Source organism: Panicum virgatum, chromosome 7K (assembly GCF_016808335.1).
Source record: "Panicum virgatum strain AP13 chromosome 7K, P.virgatum_v5, whole genome shotgun sequence".
Lineage (NCBI taxonomy): Eukaryota > Viridiplantae > Streptophyta > Magnoliopsida > Poales > Poaceae > Panicum > Panicum virgatum.
Window position 1 is genome coordinate 18,171,703 of NC_053142.1, and position 27,138 is coordinate 18,198,840.

A 27,138-nucleotide genomic window follows, 5' to 3' on the forward strand; every position below is an offset into this window, starting at 1 on the left:
CTCCGTGGCTGGTGGAAGAACGACGGCGGCCGTCTCCGCGGTGGCGGCGCTGCTCGACTCCGCCGGCGGTGACCTCCTTCCGTCCTCCCGCGAGCGGGCCGTCGCCGTGCTGGCCGCCTTCGCGTCCTCGGGCGCCGCGTGCCGGTTCCTGGCGGAGGAGGCCGGCGCCGTGGTGTCCCACCTCTGCCGCGCGCTGGAGTCCGGCGGCGCGGGCGTGGAGCACGCGTGCGCGGCGCTGCTCCCGCTGACGGCGGCCTCGCGCGACGCGTCGGCCGCCGTGGCCGCGCGCGGCCGGCTGCTACCGCGCGCGCGCCGCGAAGACCGTGGCCGGGCAGCAGCCGAAGGTGCCGTTGTTGACGCGGGCCACGGCGCCGTCGTGGTGCGCGAACTCGGCGCGGATCTCGGCCTCCGTGATCGGCGCGCGGGGGCGCTGCACCCCGGCACAGGAGACGACGTCGCCGCCGCCTACAGGCTACAGAAGGCCCCCGACCGGCACCGCCTCCCGCAGGCCAGAAGACCCCGCGACCGCCGCCGCCAGGAGACCGCCGCGGTGCGTGGCATGCGGGTGCTGGGCGAGCGCTGGCGTGCAGGGGAGGAGGAGCACGGCGCAGCGCGCCCTGTCGGCGAGCTCTGCTGCGGGGAAAAAGAAACAGGGGAGAGTGAGGAGAGAGAGAGTGAGGGAAGTCAAATAGCACTGCAGGGGTATTTTGGTCATTTTACTTGTTTTCTCTCTTCTCTAAACCATGAAATCATTATTTTATTGACTAAAGTGTCTCATAGCAAATATACATATTTAAAAAGTGTCCATAAGCAAAGACAAAATTAAGTAGTGTCCACCAGCAAAAATCAATATTGTAGAGTGTCCAGGAGCAAAATTACCCTTATATGAGGGGACACATTAATGGAAGGTCGATTTCTTGCATGCTTGTTGATGGAGGGGCAATTGTGAATTTGATACCCTATTCATTATACAAGAAACTTGGAGGGACAGATGAAGAGCTGATCAAGACGAACATGATGGTCAGCGGCGTGGGTGGAGGCGATCCTATCGGTACTAAAGGGGTGGCTTCCATGGAGTTGACCGTGGGGAGCAAGATGCTAGCGACAGCCTTCTTCGTCTCCGAAGTGCAAGGTAACTTTAATTTGATCCTTGGACGTGATTGGATTCATGCAAATCAATGTGTGCCTTCTACCTTGCATCAAGTTCTCATTCAGTGGATCGGCGATGAGATCGAAGTAGTCCAAGGTGATACTTCATCTTTCATTGCAACTGCCGAGTCCAATACTCTTGGGGTGCATGATAACATCAAGTGCTTAACGGGATTGGATCTGTCTGATTTCGAGTTAATCAGTTGCACCAAGGATGGGTTCGTGCCTGCTACTCTAAAGCCGATGGAGAATCGGCTGCATTATTGCAAATAAAATGAGTGCAGCAGATAGCTCAGGCGAGACCAGTCAGACCGGGTGTCTAGATCGGTCAGACCGATCATCAGATCGGCGCACAGAGCCGACCGGTCAGACTGGTCTGACGCAGATTGGTTGATGGAGAGGATCGAGCACTATCGGCCGCGGATGAATGATACGTGCGAGGCCATTGAAACACTGAAGACATGGACAATTTAGGCCAGGGGTTTACGTCGCCTGATCCTTTAGAAAAGGTGGATATTGGAGATGGTAGTGTTCCTAGGCCGACTTTTGTAAAAGCAAATTTATCGGCTGAATATAAAGCCGACTTAATAAAGTTATTGAAAGAGTATGTGGATTGCTTTGCATGGAGTTATTCTGAGATGCCCGGTTTGAGTCATGATTTGGTTGAGCATCAGCTGTTGATTAAATTTGGTTTGAGACCTTATAAACAACCTGCTAGGCCATTTAATCCTGCTATGAATGACCGAATTAAAGAAGAAATTAATCGCTTGTTAGAAGATGGATTTATTCGGTCTTGTCGTTATGCGGAGTGGATCTCTAATATTGTGCCCATTGAGAAGAAAGATTCGGGCAAGATTAGAGTGTGCATTGATTTCAAAAATCTTAATAAAGCTACTCCTAAAGATGAATATCCTATGCCTATTGCCGATATGTTGATTAATGAAGCTTCCGGACATCGTGTTATTAGTTTTCTTGATGGTAACGCCGGTTACAATCAAATATTTATGGCTGAAGAAGATATGTCTAAAACGGCCTTTAGATGTCCGGGATTTATCGGTTTGTTTGAGTGGGTTGTTATGACTTTTGGTTTGAAAAATGCTGGTGCTACTTATCAAAGAGCTATGAATTTGATCTTCCATGATTTACTTGGTGTTATATTGGAGGTTTATATTGATGATATTGTGATTAAATCGGCCGGTTTGGGTAATCATTTGGCTGATTTAAGATTGGCTCTTGAGAGGATGTGTCGGTATGGTTTGAAGATGAATCCACTTAAATGTGCTTTTGGAGTATCGGCCGGAAAGTTCTTGGGCTTTATTATTCATGAGAAAGGCATAGAAATTGATCCAAAGCGAGTTGAAGCCATGAAGCGTGTTGAGGCTCCAACTTGTAAGAAAGATTTGCAAAAATTCTTGGGCAAGGTGAACTACTTGAGAAGATTTATATTTAACTTGTCCGGAAAGATTGATTCTTTTACTCCTATTCTTCGGTTAAAAGATGAAGCCGAATTTGCTTGGGGGCAGAACAACAAGAGTCATTTGAGAAGATTAAGAATTATTTATCTTCGCCGCCGGTGCTTAAGGCGCCTAGGAGAGGGGTTCCTTTCAGGCTTCATGTGACTGCAGAAGTTAAAATTATTGATGCTGTTTTGACTCAAGAGACCGAAGGAAAGGAGTATATTATCACTTATTTGAACCGACGGCTTATTGATGCGGAAACAAGGTATACATTTATTGAAAAGTTGTGCTTATCTTTATACTATGCTTGTACCAAGTTGAGGCCTTATTTGTTATCTAGTGCATGCATAGTAACTTGTCAAGCCTATGTTATTAAGCACATGTTACAAAAATCAATTTTGAGTGGGAGAATCGGCAAATGGGCTTATGCACTTGTAGAGTATGATTTGGCTTATGAGTCTTTGAAATCCGTAAAAGGCCAAATTGTGGCGGACTTTATTGTTGAACATCGGATTAATGATGAGCATGATTTGGAAGTAGGCTATATTACTTGCACACCGTGGAAATTATACTTTGATGGATCGGTTTGTGATAATGGGAGAGGAGTTGTCATTGGTAATGATCTTATCTCTCGAAGTGGTGCTGTTTTTGAGTTATCAAACTGATTGGAAGAATTTTGCACAAACAATTAAGTTGAATATGAAGCACTTCTATTTGGCTTGGAGTTTTTGCAATCCATGGGCGTGAAGCATGTTGAAGCCTTTGGTGATTCACTTCTCGTGGTGCAGCAAGTATCCAAGGTATGCCAATGTTACAATGGAGCTTTAAACGCATATCTTGATAAATGCCTTGATATTATCTCTTGCTTTGATGAATTTTTAATTCGACATATTCCAAGAGAAGATAATGAATAGGCTAATGCTCTGGCTCAACAAGCATCAAGCTATAATGTGACGAAGAAATATTTCAACATTAGAAAGCCGATGCGAATTAAAGCCGAGTCACTGGTTCTTGACGAACCGGTCCGACCGGTCGCTAAGACCGGTCTGACTGCTCCGATCAGTCTGACCGGTCTGGAGACCGGTCTGACCGCTGAGGGCGGTGTGAGTAGCAGTTCGGCTGAGATTTCTACTCAAGAGGTTGAGGCTGAAGTGCGAGATTGGAGGGTGCCTATCATATCATATTTAAAGGATCCTGGTCGTGGTGCAGAGAGAAATATTCGGTGTTTGGCATTTAAATATATTTTGGTTGACGATGAGCTTTATCGTCGAACCACCGATGATGTTCTTCTCAAGTGTTTGGGTACCGATCAGGCTCGTGTTGCTTTGGGAGAAGTGCATGAAGGTATCTGTGGTACACATCAATCGGCTCCTAAAATGAAGTGGTTGCTTAGGAGAGCCGGTTTTTATTGGCCAAGTATGATTTCGGATTGCTTTAGATATTATAAAGGATGTGAAGAATGTCAGCGGTTTGGTGATATTCAGTTGGTGCCCGCTGCGTTATTGTATCCTATCATTAAGCCTTGGCCATTCAGAGGATGGGGTTTGGATTTCATTGGTCAAATTAACCCTCCTTCTTCAAAGGGGCATCGCTTCGTGTTGGTGGCGACGGATTATTTTACCAAGTGGACCGAAGCAGTACCTTTGAAGAATATGACACATAAAGAGGTAATTGAGTTCATTATGGAGCATATCATTCATAGATTCGGTATCCTTCAAACTTTGACGACGGGTCAAGGTTCATCATTTATTTAGAAGGAGGTACGAGAATTTGCCGAATCTTACAAAATTAAGATACTCAATTCATCTCCATATTATGCTCAGGCCAATGATCAGGCCGAGTCTAGTAACAAGATCTTGATAAAGCTCATCAAGAAGAAGAGAGAAGAGAATCCTAGGAGGTGGCATGAGGTTCTATCCGAAGCATTATGGGCACATCGCATATCCAGACATGGTGCTACTAAAGTTACTCCTTTTGAGCTTGTTTATGGTCAAGAGGCTGTCTTACCCGTTGAGGTAAATCTGGACGCATATAGATTGGCTAAACAGAATGATCTTTCCGCTGTTGATTATCATAACTTGATGATGGATAATATTGATGAAGTAAGCGACAAGCGGTTGCAAGCTTTGAAGGAAATTGAGAAGGACAAGCTTCGGGTGGCTAGAGCTTACAACAAGAAGGTACGTCCTAAATCTTTTCAAGTTGGTGAGCTGGTTTGGAAGACAATTCTGCCTCTTGGGACAAAGAGCAATAAGTTTGGCAAGTGGTCGCCAGCTTGGGAAGGTCCATACAAGATTGTCATGGTTATTTTTGGAAATTCTTATATGGTGGAGACGCTGCAAGGAGAACGTCTGCCCAGGGCGCTGAATAGAAGATACTTGAAGAAATATTACCCAAGTGTTTGGCAAGACGCTTGAAGATGAAGATGGCCGATATTTGAATATCGTCTGTAGCATTATTTTTAGGCCAGTGCTGGATTTGTAATTCCGTATTCTTAGAGCATGTTTAGGTACTTGCTTTTGGGCTTGCATAGCTCACCAAAAAGGGAAGGGGGCATATGTTGTAGGCCAAAATTGGCAATAACCGAGGCCTACCGGTCTGACCGGTTGGGCCGACCGGTCAGACCAGTCTGGGCCTGTAATTCGAGTAGGATTAGGGTTTTGTGTTAAGAGTCCTATTGTAACCCGATTTGGAAGGGGTACATCCTCCCCGGCCTATAAATATAAAGGCTGCGGCCGATTGAGGGTTTCTAACCACAATCGAACCAGAATTATTCTCTTTACTCAATCTCTCAAACACTAATCTTTTCCAACCCCTTTGTTGTTCTTTGCTCGTCTCTACAGCGTTCAAGGGCGCCTTGAGTGGCCTGCCGACCTCAAGGCAATCCTAGTTCTTCAAGTTCTAACGGGGTCCCTCCCGAGCTCGAGGTGCTAGGTTTTCACATGTTTCTGCTTTCAACCGGTCTGACCGGTTGGAGGGAGTGGTCTGACCGGTCCTATCTGAAGCATGCTGGTGACGGTCGTTTGCGACCCGCGCGTTCTAGCGCACCGGTGTGTTGACCAGAAAAGCGTCAACAACCTCCTTCCTCCACGCCAATTGGGACATCTTCGCATGGAAGCCCTCTGACATGCTAGGCGTTCCGAGGGAGGAGGCTGAGCACTGCTTGGATCTCAATGAGAAGGCACGGCCCGTCAAACAACGGCTGCGTCGCTTCGCTCAAGATCGGAAGGAGGCTATTAGGGTAGAAATGATCTGGCTCCTAGCTGCTAGTTTTATCCGAGAAGTCACACATCCCGAATGGCTGGCAAATCCAGTCCTTGTAAAAAAGAAAAATGGTGAATGGAGAATATGTGTCGACTATACTGATCTCAACAAACACTGCCCTAAAGATCCTTGCCCTCTTCCACGCATCGACCAGGTTGTTGACTCAACAGTCGGCTACACGCTCCTCTCTTTTCTTGACTGCTACTCAGGTTACCACCAGATCACCCTGAAGAAGTCGGATCAAGAGAAGACCTCCTTCATCACGCCCTTCGGGGTGTACTGCTATAACACCATGACGTTCGGCCTCAAGAACGCGGGTGCTACATACCAGAAGGCCATCCAGAAATGTCTTCAGGGGCAGATTAGGCACAACGCCGAGGCCTACAAAGATGACATCGTCATCAAGACAAGGTCCAATGATCAGTTCATTGCCGACCTCGTAGAAACATTTGAAAATCTCAGGAGATTCAAATGGAAGCTAAACCCCACCAAGTGCGTGTTTGGCTTCCCGTCCAGGAAGCTACTCGGCTTCATTGTAAGCAGCCGGGGCATTGAAGCCAACCCGACCAAGATCAACGCTATCAGGTTCATGAAGTCACCTAGGTGCAAGAAGGATCTGATGAAGCTTACAGGGTGCATGGCAGCCTTGAGCCAGTTCATCAGCCGGCTCGGCGACAAAGGCCTACCGTTCTTCAAACTTCTTAGGAAGTCCAACAAGTTCGAGTGGAACGAGGAAGCTGCCGTAGCCTTCAGCAGCTCAAAGACTTCCTCACAACTCCACCCATCCTCACACCTCCAGAAGATGGGGAGACTCTACTCCTCTACATCGCAGCAACCACCCATGTGGTTAGCACCGCTCTGGTCATCGAACGAGACGAGCCAGGCCACGTCTACAAGGTACAACGACCCGTCTACTTCACTAGTGAAGTACTCGGTGAGTCCAAGCTGCGCTATCCCCAGGTGCAAAAACTCGTCTACGCGATACTCATCACGTCAAGGAAGCTGCGGCACTACTTCCAGGCGCACAACTGTGGCAGAACCACTTTGAATTACACCAGCTCAAGTGCGCTAAACATCTTCCGAGGTTGATTCAAACTAAGGGCACTTCAACTGGTATAATCCTTGGTCTGTCTGGTAACATCCCGATGCAACCACTGAATATCCGATCATAACACAAGTATACGTCCTGCACGAAGGCGAGTCAGAGATACAACATTCCACAATATTTTACATCACATAGATAAGTAGTGTAAATTACATCAGAGTTTTGAAGCTAGTAGACTGAAGTTCTAGCTTTTACAGATTTATTCAAAGGATACAGGAAGGTTCCAACCATAAACTAAGTTTAGTTTAAGAATTTTGCAGCAAAAAGTAAAATATGACTGTACATAAACGTCGTAGGGTAAATGCCATGTTAAGCCCAAACATGACATCATTCGGTTGAGTCATTACTGGTCGGGGACGGTTCCCACTCCATAGACCAGCCAGGAGGTAAAGTACTAGGCCAAGTTAGATTAACTAACTGGTCTTCACAAATCATACCTGAAATTAAAGTCACAAGCAAGACTGAGTATGATAATACTCAGCAAGACTAATCTGACTAAGGGTATAAAATAGCCCTTTAACTAGACATGCCAGACATGGAAAGGTTCTAGGGTTTCTTTTGCTGAAAAGCAACAAAGAGTAGGTCCTTACTTTCAAATTTTAGCTCTCAGATTCTAGTTGGATTAATCAATCTAGGTAAGCACCTATCCATACAAACATGGTAGAGGAAATAATTGCATCCAACAAGATTGAATATTATCATTGTTTCACTTCTTACTCTATGTGGCAAAGGGATCAAACAGTCTCAATTTCCGCGAGAAATGGACGATTCCAAATCGAATTTCCAACCTTGCAAGGGCAAACCTAACACACACACTTGGAGTACTGTCGAGTCAGTCCCAAGCAACTGTTGGCTTGTCATTCCGGTTTGTGGATCAGTGCCACTCTCCCCGACTACAGGGAACAAACCACATCCTTGCACCCGTGGTGTTGCAACATAAATTTAACTTCCTATCTCTAAGAGAGAGTGGGGGGTATGTCCACTTGCCGGGCCGATCAGTTACTAGGCTTACCGCTTACCATATTCACGGTATGTGGCTAGTACTTTCAAACGCTTAACCTCCACTACCACACACTGCGGCCTTAATAACTTCATCAACACAGACGGAGTTCAACCATGAATCTCGTAACCAAATCTGTCCATGATCATTATAGTGATTGCAAGAATGTAAACAGTCAACTCCTATAGAGCTCGCGAGTGACAGGCAATCACTCGACTTTTACCGGTCTTACTAGCATAGCATCTATTCGAACTCAGTTTCTAGTATTCAATCAATAGGTACCTAGAATTATGCATCTAAGGTTTTCATTCAACTCCAATAACTTAAATGCAGAAGTAAATAGTAATAATAAGTTGCATAATTTAAAATAATAGGATTATGCACCGGGGCTTGCCTTCAGTGGCTTCTATAGGGTCTCTAGCCTTTGGCTCTTCTGAATCTGGGTCCGGGACTTCAGTTAATTCCGCAACGTTGATCTGGGCTTCAGAAATATCCCCGTCTGATTTCTGGATGAGTTCGTACGTTCCGTCTGCTAGCGATGTTGTTTCTATATGAGAAGCAGTAGTTGGAATTAGTGAAGTGCTTGAGTATAGCTTTCCTTCACTATAAAGTTGTAATCCAACAAAGCCAACATTTAAGACTAGGCCTAATAGTTTTACTTCACTAGGCAATTATTTACCAAGTAAAAATTAACACTATTAACTACAAGAAATAACATGGTGGAGGGGTTTTTATTTCAACAAAACAACAGGAAAGATTTCAATAAATATTTAAGGACATAAGCAACACATAGAAAAGATGTGCAAAAGCACAAGCTAGAGATTAGCAAAAGGCCTACAAAAATTACACAAAGTTACTCATACCCTATACCACACATGGTCCAAAGCTCACAAGCAGTATAACTCTAGAAATTGAAATACAATAAAAAGGACTAAAACTTAATCCTATTTTTAGATCTAGCTACACAAGGATTCAACTTAGGCTCACAACATCAAACCTGTAGAGCTAAACAAGGGGAACACAACAAAATTGGTTTGATATTTTTCTGTTTTTTCTGCAATTTTCTAGGAATTTTTAAAGTTCACTGAAAAGGATTGAAAGGGGGTTTGATCTTTTTGTAGAAAGGACCCTGGAAAGATTGCAATCCATTGCAATCGGGTCCTTGCCTAGAGGTAGAAGAAGACAGGGAGGAGGCGGTGGCATTCCGGCGAGGGAGTTCGCCGTTGGTGAGGGGCAAGGGGTCAGGGAGCATCAGCGGGTCATGGCGCACCTTCTGGGTGTCTTGGGGAAGAGAAAAGAGGGTCAGAGAGGGGAGCGCGACGACGGTCAGGGGCGGTGGCAGGTGAGCTCGTCGGAGCTTGGGTTCTGGTGGGAGCACGGTAGTGAGGGCTAGCAGGTGAGCTCCACGGTGTGAATGCGAAGCGAACCAGGGAGTTGTGGTGGTCGGAGCGGTTCTAGAGCGGCGGGTCCACGGTGGGCAGGGCTCACCGGAGTTGATGGAGGAGAGCGGCGGTGGGGAATGCCGAAAATAGGGCCCGGCCGGGGCTATTTATAGCCCGGAGATGAAAGGGATAAGCAAGAGGGGGAGCTCAGGGGATGAGCTCAACAGGGGAGGGCCGAAATCGACGATGGTGTTAGCTTTTCCATGGGCGGCCGGCAATGTGGTGCGAAGGGGAGTCCTCGGGGTGGCGTGGCGCGGGGCAAGAAGGCCATGTAGAGGCGGTTGGGAGGCCGGGTGGCGCTCCGATCGGCAGCGCAGGCGGCCGGTGGGCGAGAAAACCCGCGGCGGCGGCGGCGGCCTGCCAAGGTCCGGCGAAGCTGGAGGTAGAAGAAAGGTTGGGAGGACTTATCTGTAATTTGTGAAAAGTCCAGGGGCCTGGGAGTAAATTAAAATTTGCCACTGATCTAGGGCTCAAAATAAAAAGTGTACAATATGAAAGTTGTTCAGTTTTTCAAGATCTACAACTTTCATGTTGTGCAAACTTGCACTAGATCAAAGGATTTGAAAATATTTTCAAAAGTTCAAGTGAGCTCTAATTAATAAAAGAAAAACACTTTTTGGCAGCAATTCCACAATAATTTTGGACTAAATTGCAATAAAGCTACCAAAGTAATGATTATTAGCACATTTGCAAGAAAGCCCTTCACAAAGTTGAAATTACTCCCTAAGTCAAACTCTTATGCAAAAAAGGGACTTGTAATTTTTCACAATTACAAAAATACCCCTAATTTTTGCACTGAAAATTTTTAGCTTTCAAACAAGGATAAACACAAAGTTCACACATTAGACTATGATCTAATGGCTAGACACCTGAAGTGTCACAACAACGTCAAGGTGGTCTCCTCCTTTCCACTCGGCGATATACTTCACAATAGAGACGCTAATGGCCGGGTCGTCAAGTGGTCAGTGGAACTCGGGGCCCTATCCATCGAGTTTCTTCCCCTCTCCACCATCAAGGCACAAGCCCTGGCCGACTTCATCGCCGAATGGACGGAGATTCAGGACCTTACACCCGACGAACGACCCAAGCACTGGGTCATGTACTTTGACGGCACCCTCAATCTCGATGGCGCCAGTGCAGGCATCCTCTTCATCTCTCCAAGAGGTGAGCAGCTAAAACACGTCCTGCAGCTACCCTTCAAGGCCACTAACAACGCAGCTGAGTACGAGGCCCTTATCGATGGTCTCAGGATCACTGCCTCCCTTGGCATCAAGAGGCTTCTCGCCTACGGCGACTCCAAAGTCATCATACAGCAAATCAACAAGGACTGGGAGTGCTCCCAGGAGAAGATGGATGCCTACTGCAAGGTGATACGCAAGCTCGAGGCCCACTTCTACGACCTAGAGTTTCACCACGTTCTCTGAGACTACAACATGGCAGCCGACATACTCTCCAAGCTGGGCTCCAAGCGGGTACTCGTCCCAGCCGGAGTCTTTGTACAGGCTCTCAACTCCCCCACAGTCAGGATCAAAGAGGAACCTCCAACTAAGCCTGACCTAGCCCCAGCCCTAGGCCAGGAAGTACTTGTCGCCGATCCAGATTGGCGAGCTCCGATACTCGATTTCATCGTCAACAACAAGTCCTATCCGAAGGACAAGGAGCATGAGCGACTCGCCCGCCGAGCCGCAAACTACGTCGTCATCGGAACTGAGTTGTTCAGGCACTCGGCCTCCTAAGGAACCCTTTTCCAAGTGCATCCCCTAGCAAGACGGAGTCCGACTCATTGGTGAGATCCACTCGAGAATCTGCGGAAACCACACAGGAGCGTCAACCCTGGTTGGCAAAGCCTTCAAATCAGGCTTTTATTGGCCGACGGCTCTGGCCAACGCACAGGTCATCGTCAGGCGATGCCCCGGATGCCAGTTCTTCTCTAAACAGTAGCACATCCCGACTCAGGCCCTACGGACGATCCCTCCATCCTAGCCATTCACCTATCGGGGACTAGACTCGGTGGGACCACTCAAGGCAGCACAAGGCGGCTACACTCACATCTTTGTCGCTATTGACAAGTTCACCAAGCGGATCGAGGTGAAGCCGGTCTCAACCATATCGGTGGTCAAGGAAGCAGAGTTCATCGAAGAAATAACACACAAGTTTGGAGTGCCTAACCGGATCATCACGGACTTGGGCTCCTCCTTCACCGGATCTGAGTTCTGGGACTTCTGCCAGAACAGCTGCATCGATGTATACTACGCCTCCGTGGCTCAGCCAAGGTACAACGACCAGGTGGAACGCGCTAACGGCTTGATCCTCCAGGGGCTCAAAGCCAGAATATTCGACCCAATCAAAAAGTATGGCTCTAAATGGATCCAAGAACTACCCAGAGTAGTATGGGGGCTGCGCACGTAGAGAAGTCAGGCCACCGGCTACTCCCCCTTCTTCATGGTCTATGGTTCTGAGGCCATCCTCCCAACGGACATCGCCTTTGGTGCTCCGCACACCCAGAACTACGACCAAGACGAGGCCGAAACAACCTGGCGAACCGATCTCGACTCGGCTGAGGAGCACCGTCTCACAGCAGCTCTCCAACACGCCCGGTATGAGCAGCAGCTTCGTCGTTATCACTACAAAAACATCCTACAGTGCGACTTCAACGTCGGCGACCTGGTACTCCGACGGGTCCTGTCCCCCGGAGGCAAGCTAACTTCCCCAAGGGAAGGCACCTTCATTGCGAGCAGCGTAGTCGTCCCAGGAACCTACAAGCTCCAACGCGAAGACAGGACGGATGTGGGCAACCCATGGAACATTGAACACCATCATTGCTTCTATCAGTAGAAGAACAACAAACAAAGCTATGTACTCGACCCATTAGTCATTAATAAAGTTCATAGTTTTCAGTTACTTGTACTTGTTTTTTTTCTCTTCTCCCCGACATGTTCAACACATTCGGGGGCTGCGCGTCGGTCAGCCCGACTCGTGTACCACACTCGGGGGCTGGGCTCGACCAGCCTGACCTGCCCAAGTCTACTCAGCGTAGACACCCCCTAACGTAACCAGCTGTTGCGAGCACAACCCTGTTAGTCCTGGGACCTCCCTGCATCACCTCTTACTATCCGTGCGCTTGATGACTAGCTCTCAACCTGATAAGTAAAGGCACATCGCAGGTCGTCTTTCCTAACTACTTGGCCAACTCCGCAACTTCCCAGATTACGGAACAAAAATCATAAAATCATGCAAATTTATTTACATACAAAATAAATATTATTTTTGGCCATCCGCTGACCATTTTCCTAGCTTCGACAGTTACAGGTTGAGGTCGGCCGTCACGCGCTCCACGATCGGCCTGGCGTTGGTGAGGTAGTCGGACCAGGCAAGGTCCGAGGTGTCCGGCGCAACCCCGCCACCCACCAGCTCCAAGTTAGCATACGAAAAGTGCGACTTCACGAGCCCCAGGGTGTATTGGGCCGCGTCCTCGGCAACCTTCCGGATGAAGCCTTCCAGTCGTCCACGCGCCGCCACCAGCCACGCCTCCAGGTCCTCCGCCGCGGCCGCGCCATCCGGCTCGAAGGCGGCGATGATGGCGTCCACCTTGCAGGTGAACCGCCCTAGGGCCGCGAGCGCCTCGGCCAGTTGAGCCTCCGCCCCTATCAAGAAAATCACAATTCAACTCCATTTGAGTTCATTCAAAAAGAAAAGCAGGGTGGTTTCCGAACCATACCTTCACGTGCCTGGCGCTCCGTGCGGAACTTGCCCTTGGTGGCACTCTCCCTCGCCTCCGCGGCATCCTGACTTTTCTGCAGGTCGGCATTGGCCTTCACATAGGCCGCTAGGTCGCGCTTCAGGGCCCGAACCTCCTTCTCCAGCCCTACGAGGGTACCTATTAGCCCGAAAGCAAACGAGTTGGCGTAGAACATGGCACGTTCCTTACCCCGCTTCTCCTTCGCCAGCTCCTTCTCGGTCTCCACCCGCTGCTTCTCCAGAAGGCGGTTCTGCGCCTCCAGCTCAGTCAGCTGGGACTCGAGCTGCTCGAGCCGGCTGTCCGCGGCCGGCAACCCCCGTAGCCTCTCGGCGGCTCGCTGGCTCAGGCCGGCCAGGGGCTAACAAGAAAATGCAATCAGCAACGAAGCAATGTCAGCGTGGGAAAGCTACACGTGACGGAGGTACATCCGGGTACCTCCCAGCCGAGTAGTTGTCTCCCGACAGGGTACCTACTCGGCCAAGACCACTCTGCGCGACTACCCGGCGGACAGGCACTCGGCTGGACGTCGGAAGGTTCCTCCGAGGATCAGGATCAAGGCGTGGATATGGATTCCGGATATCTAGGGATCTCAATCGACCTGATTCCATGTAAGAACACGAGTAGATATCCTCTCTTACTTGTAACCCATGGCACCTGGCCTATAAAGGCACCGTGAGGAGACCCATAGAAAACACATCTGATCATTCCCGAGCGGCCCGAACCTATCTAAACCCTAGCATCATCTCGCAACTATCTAGCTCTTGGCTCCGGAATCCCTCTTCACCTAGAAATCTACCACTGGGCATACCCCTGGTGGACTTGCCGGATAAGCAATCCGACAGTTGGCGCGCCAGGTAGGGGAGATTTCTCAGGAGTCCTTACAGCGAGTTCGATGGCATCAAGATCCGGTGTCTTCTTCTCCACCAACATCAACATCCAGATGCAGGCCGCCGCCGGATTTTCCTTCACCTTCGGTATTTTCCCAGAAACTACGGTTCCACGGAACCCACCCACCAGCCCCTCGAGCACCGAGAGCGGCAATTCCACAAGCATCAGATCTGATCTGACGGTGTAGAGCTCCATCGTTCGTCGAGTTTCCAAACTCGACATCAATGATCCTCCGATCGTTCGCCCCAAGGCAACGCGTCGCCCTGTTATCTCCAATACCGATCTAATCTCAGGAATAGATTGCGTTACCAGATCTATTGCTGAGTACATACAATTCGGCGAGAGTGTGCTGGGTCGTCCAGGCAATTCGGCCATCGCACCCCACGGGCTTCGCAACAACTCGGCGATGTACTCGAATCAGGTCCGAGTACTCATGGGTAACCTGCGCATTACCGAGTTGGATCAGCCCAACTCAAAGCAGATCCGATCTGACTCGCCCTCACATCCTGAGGCTGAATATCAGGTCGCTGTCTTCACGCCCCCCCCCCCCCCCCCCCCGCCCAACCGCAACAACCTCGACGGCCGGCGCCAGATCTCGGTCGTCTCGCTGTACTCCGAGTCCTTCGATGGTGAGGATGACCAACAGCGGGCAAAACGCCTTCACCGCAACCCTCTTCGCGCCGATCATTGGGCCAACGAGGAGGTCATCTGCCAGGGCGAAGAAGATCTCGACAACTGCGAGCGTCGCAACCCCCGGGTTGCACGAAGGCGTGGATCTCCACCAAGGCCTAGGAACCTTGAGAACGAGATCGTCCTAGACTACGACAGCCACGAAGTCTTCGCCACGCCACCCGCAAACATGGCCGCCGTACTCCAGGTATTTGAGGGTCTTCCTCAAACCCCAGAGATTGCAAAAGCCCGTGCTCGTCTCCACATTAAAGCAACCCAGGCTCAAGGTCTGAGGAAGGAGTACTCCAACTACCGGGCGCAATCGAGCTCCAACCGCTTGGTGCGCCCCCACCGCCATGATGAGGAGGTCGACCAGCCCAATCTTCGTGCCCGCCTCGACCACCGCGATCTTCAACCCATCATCAACAACCATCATCGTGAGCGGGACGACGCCGAGTGGGAACGATGTCGCCGTTACGACGAGGAACACGGCGTACCCGGTGCCAACCGCAACAACCACGTTCATCAACCTCGTGGCAACGACTACAACCCGGCGGACGACCTCGACGGCTTCTCCGCCTTCTCCGATAGGTTGCGAGCCATCCAGTGGCCCGCGACCTTCAACCCGGTCGTCATCGAGAAGCTCGATGGCGAAACCGACCCCAAGACGTGGCTACGCACCTACACCATCGCCATTTGAGCTGCTAACGGCAACAACGACATCATGGCGGCGTACTTCCCAGTGATGATGAGCCGTCAGGCGCTCAACTGGCTGGAATCCCTTCCTGCCGGCTCGGTCAATAGCTGGCAGGATCTCTGCACCGCCTTCGTTTAGTACTACCAGGCAGCCTGCCCGGGTCCCAAAACCAGATGGGATCTGGGCAGCGTCATGCAACTTCCCTCCGAGTCCCTACGCGACTACATCAAGAGGTACTTTGCTAACCGTAACACAGTTACAGAGGTTGATGACAGGGATGTGATCTACCACTTCCACCAAGGCCTCCATAGCATCGAACTATGGAGGAAGATGTTCGAGAACAACCCCAAGACCGTCTCTGACACGATGGCTGTCGTCAACAAGCACGCCAACATGGAGGATGCCGAGCGTGCACACCGTCGCCACAAGGACCGCCGCGACCCCGTCGACCGACCTCGCCAAAGGGACGACGACTCGGCGCGTCTAGGCGGCAATCGTCCTCCACGACACGGCAAGAACCGCGACCGCGGTGAGTCGTCCAAGGCTCGCGAACTCAAGCGCAGCCCCGACCACATCGTCGATTTCGCCGATCGACCCCAGCAGCGCAGCTCCCTCGACCAGGAGGAGCTTGACAAGCTCCTTGACGCCAAGTGCCCCTGGCACAAGGACGCCAATCACATGGCGCACGAGTGCCGCACCCTTTCCAATAGCGTTGCCCCAGAAGAGCCCAAGCGGCCCAGGCTCGACGACCGTGATATGCCGGGCAGCACCAGAAGCTCCCATGGCCACGGCCATAGAAACCGCTCGCCCAGGCGAGACGAGGACAATGACCACGGTAACAGATCACCCGGCACCTTCCAAGAGAAGCAACAGGTGGTCAACATCATCTTTGGGGGCTCTAGCGCGCCGTCCTGCCAGCGCAGCATTAAGCTGCACAACCGCGACGTCAACTCGTTGTTCAGGCACCCGGTTGAGCCCCTCCTCTGGTCGGAGATCCCGATCACCTTCGATCGACGCGACCACTGGGTACATCTACCCAGGCCAGGTGCTTACCCCCTCATGGTGAACCCGGTGATCCGCCAGATCCGTCTGGCCAGGGTGCTGATCGACGGCGGCAGTGCTCTCAACATCATCTTCGCCAAGACCCTCGAAGACATGGGCTTCGACATGACCAAGCTGGTTCCTTAGGACCAGGCCTTCTACGACATCATCTCGGGTGCTGGCTCGACTCTGGTTGGCAAGGTCACCCTCCCGGTCACCTTCGACACTCGGGACAACTACAGAACCGAGTCCATCATCTTCGAGGTGGCGTCATTCGAGACATCCGACCACGCCATACTTGAGAGACCAGCTCTCGCCAAGTTCATGGCAAGACCAAACCACACATACCTTCTCCTAAAGATGCCGGCTCCTAACAGAGTCCTCTCCATCCACGGCGACATCCAGACGTCTCACTCCTGCGAGATGGAGAATATCAACACCGCCGAAGCCATGGAGAGGAGCAGCAACCAGGCCATGGTCGCCTAGGAGGCAAAGGCCCTCGCGAAGGATCAGCTCTAGATACATTCCAATGACTCGGCGTAAGGGTCCCAGCTACACCCTGATAGCCAGACGAAGGCAATCGTCCTCAGTGACGACCATCCTGACAAGACTGCCTTGATTGGGACCGAGCTAGACTCCACATAGGAACTCGCGCTCACCTCCTTCCTCCACGCCAACTGGGACATCTTCGCATGGAAACCCTCTAACATGCCAGGCGTACAGATGGAGGAGGCTGAGCACTCCTTGGATCTCAACGAGAAGGCATGACCCGTCAAGCAACGGCTGTGTCGCTTCGCTCAAGATCGAAAGGAGCCTATTAGGGTAGAAGTAACCCGGCTCCTAGCCGCTAGTTTTATCTGAGAAGTCACACATCCAGAATGGTTGGCAAACCCAGTCCTTGTAAAAAAGAAAATTGGCGAATGGAGAATGTGTGTTGACTATACAGATCTCAACAAGCACTGCCCTAAAGATCCCTTCCCTCTCCCACGCATTGACCAGGTTGTTGACTCAACTGCCGGGTGCGCACTCCTCTCTTTTCTTGATTGCTACTTAGGCTACCATCAGATCGCCCTGAAGAAGTCGGATCAAGAGAAGACCTCCTTCATCATGCCCTTTGGGCCGTACTGCTACAACACCATGACGTTCGGCCTCAAGAACGTAGGTGCTACCTACCAGAAGGCCATCCAGAAATGCCTCCAGGGGCAGATCGGGCATAACGCCGACGCCTACGTAGATGACATCGTTATCAAAACAAGGTCCAAGAAACATTTGAAAATCTCAGGTCATTCAAATGGAAGCTAAACCCCACCAAGTGCGTGCTCGGCATTCCGTCCGGGAAGCTACTCGGCTTCATCATGAGCAGCCGAGGCATCGAAGCCAACCCGACCAAGATCAACGCTATCAGATGCATGAAGCCACCCAGGTGCAAGAAGGATCTGATGAAGCTTACAGGGTGCATGGCAGCCTTAAGCCGTTTCATCAGTCGGCTCGGCGTCAAAGGCCTGCCCTTCTTCAAACTTCTCAGGAAGTCAGACAAGTTCGAGTGGAACGAGGAAGCTGCCCTAGCTTTCCAACAGCTCAGAGTTCCGCACAACTCCACTCATCCTCACAGCTCCAGAAGATGGGGAGACGCTACTTCTCTACATCGCGGCATCCACTCATGTGGTCAGCACCGCCCTGATCGTCGAACGAGACGAGCCAGGCCATGTCTACAAGGTACAACGACCCTTTTACTTCATCAGTGAAGTACTCAGCGTGTCCAAGCTGCGCTACCCCCAGGTGCAGAAACTCCTCTACGCGATCCTCATCACGTCAAGGAAGCTGCGCCACTACTTCCAGGCGCACAACATCAAGGTGGTATCCTCCTTCCCACTCGGCGACATACTTCACAACAGAGACACCAATGGCAGGGTTGTCAAGTGGTCAGTGGAGCTAGGGGCCTTATCTATTGAGTTCCTCCCTCGCTCCGCCATCAAGTCACAAGCCCTGGCCAACTTCATCGCCGAGTGGACGGATATTCAGGACTCTCCACCTGAGAACGACTCGAGCATTGGATCATGTACTTCGATGGCGCCCTCAACCTCGACGGCGCCGGTGCAGGCATCCTCTTCATCTCCCCGAGAGGTGAGCAGCTAATGTATGTCCTGCAGCTACTCTTCAAGGCCACCAACAACGCGACCGACGAGGCTCTTATCCACGGTCTTAGGATCGCTAACTCCCTTGGCATCAAGAGGCTCCTCGCCTACGGCGTCTCCAAAGTCGTCATCCAGCAAGTCAACAAGGATTGGGACTGCGCTCAGGAGAAGATGGACACCTACTGCAAGGAGATATGCAAGCTAGAGGCCCACTTCTACGCAATGGAATTCCACCATGTCCTCCGGGACTACAATGTGGCAGCTGACGTACTCTCCAAGCTGGGCTCCAAACGGGCACTCGTCCCGGCCGGAGTGTTCGTACAGGCTCTCAAGTCCCCCACTGTCAAGATCGAAGAGGAACCTCCCACTAAGCCTGACCTAGCGCCAGCCCTAGGCCAGGAAATGCTGGTTGCCGATCTAGATTGGCGAGCCCAGATACATGACTTCATCATCAACAACAAGTCCTATCCGAAGGACAAGGAGCACGAGCGACTCGCCCGTCGAGCCGCAAACTATGTCGTCATCGGAACCGAGTTGTTCAGGCACTCGGCCTCCTCTGGAACCCTTTCCAAGTGCATCTCCCAGCAAGACGGAGTCCGACTCCTTGGCGAGATACACTCGGGAATCTTCGAAAACCATGCAGGAGCGTCAACCCATGTTGGCAAAGCCTTCAGGTCAGGCTTCTACTGGCCTACGGCCCTGGCCGACGCCCAGGTTATCGTCAGATGATGCCTAGGGTGCCAGTTCTTCTCAAAGCAGCAACACGTCCCGGCTCAGGCCCTGCGGACGATTCCTCCATCTTGGCCATTCGCCTGTTGGGGACTCGACTTGGTGGGACCACTCAAGGCGGCACAAGGCGGCTACACCCACATCTTCGTCGCTATCGACAATTTCACCAAGCGGATCGAGGTGAAGCCAGTGTCAACCACATTGGCAGCCAAGGGAGCCGAGTTCATCGAAGAAATAACGCACAGGTTTGGAGTGCCCAACCGGATCATCACGGACTTGGGCTCTTCCTTCACCGGATCCGAGTTCTGGGATTTCTGCTAGGACAATTCCATCGACGTATACTACGCCTCCGTGGCTCATCCAAGGTGCAAGGCCCAGGTGGAATGTGCCAACGGCTTCATCCTTCAGGGGCTCAATGCCAGGATATTCGACCCGATTGAAAAATATGGCTCTAAATGGATACAAGAACTACCCAGTGTAGTATGGGGGCTACGCACGGAGAGAAGTCGGGCCACCGGCTACTCCCCTTTCTTTATGGTCTACGGTTCTGAGGCTATCCTCCCGACGGATATCACCTTTGGTGCTCCGCACACCTAGAACTACCACCAAGGCGAGGCCGAAACAACTCGGTGAACCGATCTCGACTCAGCTGAGGAGCACCGTCTCACGGCAGCTCTCCAACACGCCCGGTACGAACAACAGATCCGTCGTTATCATGACAAAAACGTCCAGCAGCGCGACTTCAACGTCGGCGACCTGGTACTCCGTTGGGTCCAGTGTAGTCGTCCTAGGAATCTACAGGCTCCAGCACGAAGATGGAATGGACGAGGGCAACCCAGGGAACATCAGACACCTTCATCGCTTCTATACATAGAAGAAAAATAAACAAAGCTATGTACTCCACTCATCAGTTATTAATAAAGTTCAAAATTTCCAGTTACTTGTACTTGTCTTTTTTCCCCTATCCCCGACTTGTTCAGTACACTCAGGGGCTGCGCGTCGGTCAGCCCAGCTTGCCTCTCACAGTCGGGGGCTGGGCTCGGCCAGTCCGATCCGCCCAAGACTACTCAACGTAGACGCCCCCTAACATAACCAGTCGTTGTGAGCACAACCTTGCTAGTACTGGAACCACCATGCATCACCTCTTACTACTCGTGCGCTTGATGACCAGCTCTCAACCGGCAAAGTAAAGGCACATCGCAGGGTCATCTTTCCTAACTACTCGGCTAACTCGCCAACCTCTTGGATTACGGAATAAAACATTAAAAACATGCAAATTTATTTACACACAAAATAAATATTGTTCTTGGGTATCCAATGACCATTTTCCTAGCTTCTACAGTTACAGGTTGAGGTCGGCCGCCACGTGCTCTGCGATCGGGCGGGCACTGGTGAGGTAGTCGGACCAGGCAAGGTCCGAGGTATCCGGCGCCATCCCATCACCCATCGGCACCAAGTCGGCCTTCGGGGAGTGGGACTTCATGAGTCCTAGGGTGACTTGGGCCGCATCCTCGGCGACCCCCCTGGCGAAGCACTCCAACCGCCCACGCGCTGCCTCCAGCCGCGCACCCAGGTCTTCCGCCGCGACCGCGCCATCCGGCTTGAAGGCGGCGAGGACGGCATCCACCTTGCTGGTGAGCCATCCTAGGGCTGCGAGCGCCTCAGCCAGCTGAACCTCCGCACCTATCAGCAAGGTCATACTTCAACTCCACGTGAGTTCATTCGAAAGGAAAACAGCGTGACTTCCGAACCATACCTTCGCGCGCTTGGCGCTCCAGGCGAAGTTTGCCCTCAGTGGCACCCTCCCTCGCCTCCGCGGCATCCCGACCCTTCTGCAAGTCGGTATTGGCCTTCTCGCAGGCCACCAAGTCTCGCACCAGGGCACGGACTTCCTTCTCCAGCCCTACGAGGGAACTGATTAGCTTGAACACAAAGGAGTCGGCGTAGAGCGTGGCACGTTCCTTACCAAGTCTCCGCCCGCTGCTTCTCCAGTAGACGGTTCTGCGCCTCCAACTCGGCCAGCCGGGACTCGAGCTGCTCGAGCCTGCCGTCCGCGGCCGGCACGCCCTGTAGCCTCTCGACGGCTCGCTGGCTTAGGCCGGCCAGGGACAAGCAAGAAAACTGCAATCAGCAACGAAGCGAGGTTCATTCGAAAAACTACACGGCCAGAGAGCGACAGCTTACCTCGGCTGACTCCGTCACGCGATGTGCGACGGCCAGGAGCTCCTCCGCCAGCACGGCCGACTCTTTGCGTCCGACCTCCAGCTGCTCCACGGGGTCATCCCCGGGCAGCGCTTGGTTCTGGCCAGCAGGGAACAGCGCCCTGGCCGGACTCCCCAGTGGCGGGCTCGACGGCGACATGGACGGCGCCTGCATCTCCCCCGCCGTCGCGGCCTTCTCAGCCGCGGACTGCCCGGCCTCCTCTGTCGGCGCGGCCTTCTCAGCCGCGGCCCGCCCGACCTAGTCGGCCGCCTCCTCCTCAGTTTGCGCCACCTCCCGGGCCGGACCCTTCCCCTTTTAAAGAGGATCGGACACGTTGCAATGGCAACCCCAAAGATTGCACGGAATTTGAATTGACTTTCTGAAAACTGCCCGAGTCGTGCTCGGCAAGGAGCGGGCCCCCAACGGTAACTTTCGGCCTGTTGCAGTAAAGACCAACTATAAAAATACAAACTACGTGGGAGCCACAACTACTCGGCGTGTCTCTGCGACTCCGCGAGCCACCCTGCTGGGGGGCTAGGCGCCGCAAACACTCGGCGTGTCTTCGCGACTCCACCAGCCGCCCTGCTCGGGGGCTGGGCGCCGCAACAACTCGGCGTGTCTCCGCGACTCCGCCAGCCGCCCTGCTCGGGGGCTAGGCGCCGCAACTACTCGGCGTGTCTCCGCGACTCCGCCAGCCACCCTGCTTGTGGGCTGGGCGCCGCAACTACTCGGTGTGTCTCCGCGACTCCGCCAGCCGCCCTGCTCGGGGGCTGGGCACCGCAACTAATCGGCCTGTCTCCGTGACTCCGCCAGCCGCCCTGCTCGGGGGTTGGGCGCTGCAACCACTCGGCGTGTATCTGCGACTCCGCCAGCCACCCTGCTTGGGGGCTGGGCGCCGCAACCACTCGTCGTGTCTCCGCGACTCCGCCAACCACCCTGCTCGTGGTCTGGGCGCCGCAGCCACTCAGCGTGTCTCTGCGACTCCGCCAGCGATCCTACTCGGGGGTTGGACGCTGTGACTCCATGGTCAGGTGGACCCGGTCTGACGAATGATTGGGAAAATGATAAGGCAGCATGGCAAACTGAGTGTTCAGGCAACTCGGGAATTCAGACAAACAAGGCTACCTTATTGACCCTCGAAAAGCTTCTTCGAAACCTTCCAAGGCTCGGGGGCTGCACCCAATGGGTGCGCCCAGGGGCGCATCCCATTGAAGACTGAAGGGAGACAAGAATCATCAGGTGAGTCCGGAAGAACTTCACAACCAGTCAACCACCAAGATTCGGCTCAAGCTCTTCAGCACTCGAGGGCTTGACGGAGGTACATCCGGGTACCTCCCAGCCGAGTAGTTATCTCCCGACAGGGTACCTACTCGGCCAGGACCACTCTGCACGACTACCCGGCGGACAGGCACTCGGCTGGACATCGGAAGATTCCTCCAAGGATCAGGATCAAGGCGCAGATAAGGATTCCGGATATCTAGGGATCTCAACCGACCTGATTCCATGCAACAACTTGAGTAGATATCCTCCCTTACTTGTAACTCACGGCACCTGGCCTATAAAGGTGCCGTGAGGAGATCCATAGAAAACACATCTGATCATTCATCGTCATCTAGCTCATACAATACACAAAACACGGGACGTAGGGTATTACGCTCCCGAGCGGCCCGAACCTGTCTAAACCCTAGCGTCATCTCGCAACCATCTAACTCTTGGCTCCGGAATCCCCCCTTCACCTACAAATCTACCACCGGGCATACCCCTGGTGGACTTGCCGAACAAGCAATCCGACACTCCCATTGATAGCTCTAGGTAGACGATCTCCTTGCAGCGTCTCCATCATATAAGAATTCCCGAATATAACTTTAATAACTAGTAAGCATGCCCGTGCTAACGACACGGATAAATTTTAGATATTAAAAACAACAACACATGATCCATACCAATCAATCCAAACAAAAAGACACGTTATGGTAGTCGCCCAAATAAGGTCCTGTTTAGTTGGTGAAAAGTTGTTGATTTTGGTACTGTAGCACATTTCGTTGTTACTTGACAAATAATGTGCAATCATGGACTAATTAGGCTCAAAAAATTCATCTCATGCTAATCAGTTAGACTGTGTAATTAGTTTTTTTACTGCATTTAATATTCTATGCATGTGTCCGAACATTCGATGTGACGGGTACTGTAGAAAATTTTTTGGGAACTAAACAGGGCCTAAACTTCCAAGAACAGCATGACCCTAGTGATAGCAACAAAACCTGAATTCCAATAATGAGCCAGCAAATGACCACCCAAAAAACCTATCAAAGACGGGCACCAAAAAAGAACTACAATGCAAATCTTTGCCACTTGCTTTCCAAAACGCTCGACAGTGTCCCTATCTAGAGCTTCTCCAAGTCTTATCATCAAGGAAGGCATCCCAAGGTGGCTTTCTCACAAGCTGATCCTAAATGAAGTGATGAATCCAGAGGTATCTGATTCATCAAATCCAAAAAAAATGGGAGGCACATTAAATTCAGCCGTACACACATCCTACTTGACCATAATCATCAGATAATTGATGCAGGTGTATAAAATAATTTCGTGTATAGAGCAATATACAACACATCTGTAAATGTATACATCATAAATCAATATAGAGCAATAATTTCGTGTATACATCATATCAATAAAAAGCAATATAATGCTAAGAACTATCTGTAAATGAAGGATCTCAGAATGGTGAGAAGCATGTTACCAGCGGATTAAAAAACATGTTGGCATATCCATGATGCAGTGTGGCTGAAAAAAAAACATGTCTAAGATTTGGGATAGCACAAATCATAATTGTTGCTCCGCATCAACAAACACCTAAATAACACTTGTGTTTATGCTAGAGCATACCAGAAAGATGCACATCATCAAATAACTTTCCAAAGGTATTAAATTTAGATTACAAGTTCTACAGCTGTTTCAAATGAGAGAATGATTTCTCACATCTCAATTGCACAATTGCATCCCATTCTTTGACGATCTCAACTATCTTGTCGCCAAAAAGTGTATCACTCTGAAGGAAGTGCTTAGCATCTTCAAGATCAACGGTTTGGCCTGCCTCTGTCAAGGTGGAAAGTAAGGGTAAGCGGATAGTAGAAGGTTCAAACCAGTGCTCTAGTAAGTAAAGTTCCAAAATCGTACACACATGTAGAAAATGTAAGGCACAGGTAACAAGGGGGCAAGCACCTGCAGGGGCCAATTCTTTGGCTTCAGCATACTCCTTTGACAATTTCTTGATGCTATCAAGCTACAACTCCGCACCCTGGAGGTAGATGAAATGTGTCTAATAATAGAAGTGCATTTGCATAAATTTTCTCATCACAAAAAGAACAATTCTCGAATCAGGCCTTAAGGAAATTAAGAGGAAGCAAAGGTCCATCTTAATGAGATTATGTTCAAACATAAAACTGGAAGGATCATAACCTCACAGGGAGTGTGTAAACTGCAAATCATGAAGTAGTGTAAATGCAGTGTCTCACTGAGTGTGCATCAATGAGGTGAAAAATATGTCACCAATCTTATTTATGTATCCATAGGTGCAAATTACTTGAAACACCAACACAAGGATAAAAAACCATACTAAAAACTCATGTTGTTGTGTCAATAATCTAAGTACTCTTCGGTGCAATATACTGAAAATACAAATGCTAATGCTTGACTTCACATTGGCAAAAATCACATACTTGTCACAGGCAAATTTGTCTCGTTTATTCTGCAATGCAGTCAAGCCCTTGACCTGCTTCTCACTGCCATCACACCTAGCAAATTCATGTAGCCAAACAAAAACATGCCTTTATCCAGCATCCTTTTGACAAGGGCTGGCACGAGATGCACTCCATTTTGCTTACCCTTAATGACAAAAGGTTTCAACAGAGAAAAAGTTTCATGTATTAACATTCCATTTCAGAAGCACCAAATTATTGGCCTAAAAATATATGCCACAAACATAATTGACTTAACATAGATTATGGTCTAGGGAGGTGAGTTATTAGTACCTATGAAGTACACCCCTGAAAGTCCTATTAAGTGTTTTAGATAGATTGGAATAAAACAAAAAATCTGGTACAAACCAAGGCAAGCAAATTAACAAATCAGTAGTACAATCAAGAAATGATAAAATACCACAGACCATGTGTTCACAAAATAAAATAAATTAAAATTAATCATAAACAAAAATGCAAAAAGGGAGCACACATATCAGCACCACTCCATCCTGCATTGATTTCGAACAGGACAGAGCTGTTTCCCTAAATTGTTGTCCTCGCATGATTACCAACACAATCTAACTTATTCCTTGTGCGAAAAAATCAATTTGCATGAAAAATGAAAAAGAACAAATAAGACCACTACCGTACTTCTCATCAGTTCACAAATGAAACAGTGTCCTAATGAGATATATATCCCATAAACCAATTCTAACATAAACCTTCTGTCACTGCGCTAGTAGAGTTAATAGGGCTTAGGGTAAATATTCTTTACTGCTAGAAAAAATTCACACGACATGGCAAAATTAAAAATTCGTACCTCTGGAGCAGACATCAGGCTGGCTTTTGAGATCACATATCACCCATATCTAATTGGGTATATTTCCCAATTGTTTTTCTATTGTGCGTTAACAATGAAAAGAGAAGGCAATATTAGCTGCAGTGTCCTAGCTTTACCACATACAAATCTGTATTTTCCTAATCCTAATCATGTTATCTAGTGCTTGCCCATTGCTCTACAGCTTGGATTTGGAGGAAGAAACAGAGGAGGTCAGGATGCAACGCCAGGTTCTGTTCTGATTTGGAGCCGTGCCTTGGAGTAGAAGCAGAGGAAGGAAACGTGTTGTTGCTGGTTGCTGCTTCGATTTGCATCTAAGGCAGGAAAGGGTGCGGCTGCCGCTGCTCTATTTAGTGGTGCTTGCAATAATCGACTGAGAGAGAAGTGGGAGATTCTCGATGATTTCGTCTGACCTTTCGGGCAAAGAGTGGAATTAGTCATGGAGAAGCCGTAGCCGCCGGCCCCGAGCCTGACCTCCGCGTCGCGCCCGCCATCAGGATGATGAGGTGCTGCTGCATTTGTCCGCTCCAATGTGCTGCTCTTGATCTGGAAGAGAGAGAGAGAGTGCAGAACCATGCCTCCGTCGCCCGCTCGCACCTTGGACTGCTCGCCCGCACACTCGCTCGGCACCGCCGTCGCCCACCTTAGCCTGCTCGCCTGCCGACACCGCCTGCACCCACCTTGGCCTACCCACCGCCTTGGCCTGCTCGCCTGCCGTGGCGCGCCGCAGTCCAACGCCACCCGCGCCTGCCGTTGCCGAACGCCCGACCCCGCCCGCGGCCACCGACGCGCCGGATCTGGCGATAGAGGGCGGCGGCAGGGAGGGGAGGAGCGTGGGGAGGAGGTCGCGCGGTGCCAGGAGGGTTGGGCTCCTCGGAGAGGAGGACGTCGCCGGAAGGAGGTTACGGGAGGGGCGGCCGCGGGGGGAGCACCGCCGTAGGGAGAGGGAGCTCGGGCCACCGCGGGTCGAAGAAAAATAAAAGAAATCGCCAGACCTGCGAATCGAACCCACGACGTGGTGGCCGAGTCCGCGGGGGGCGGGG

The 27,138-nt window shown here is 50.9% G+C and overlaps 1 long non-coding RNA gene across 6 annotated transcripts; it reads right to left on the minus strand.

The window, feature by feature from the left end:
* Positions 1-5,758: 5,758 nt before the first annotated feature.
* Positions 5,759-27,132, minus strand: LOC120640420. Of its 6 annotated transcripts, XR_005661772.1 has the most exons (5): positions 25,237-27,130; positions 24,740-24,815; positions 24,497-24,613; positions 24,258-24,301; positions 23,704-23,994 (listed from the first exon to the last, which is right to left on the minus strand). It is a non-coding gene; the product is annotated as an uncharacterized LOC120640420 (long non-coding RNA). The 6 variants fall into 6 exon arrangements; XR_005661775.1 differs by lacking the exon at positions 23,704-23,994 and adding an exon at positions 5,759-7,412 and having other exon boundaries at positions 24,740-27,132; XR_005661774.1 differs by lacking the exon at positions 23,704-23,994 and adding an exon at positions 8,328-8,522 and having other exon boundaries at positions 24,740-27,132.
* Positions 27,133-27,138: the final 6 nt, after the last annotated feature.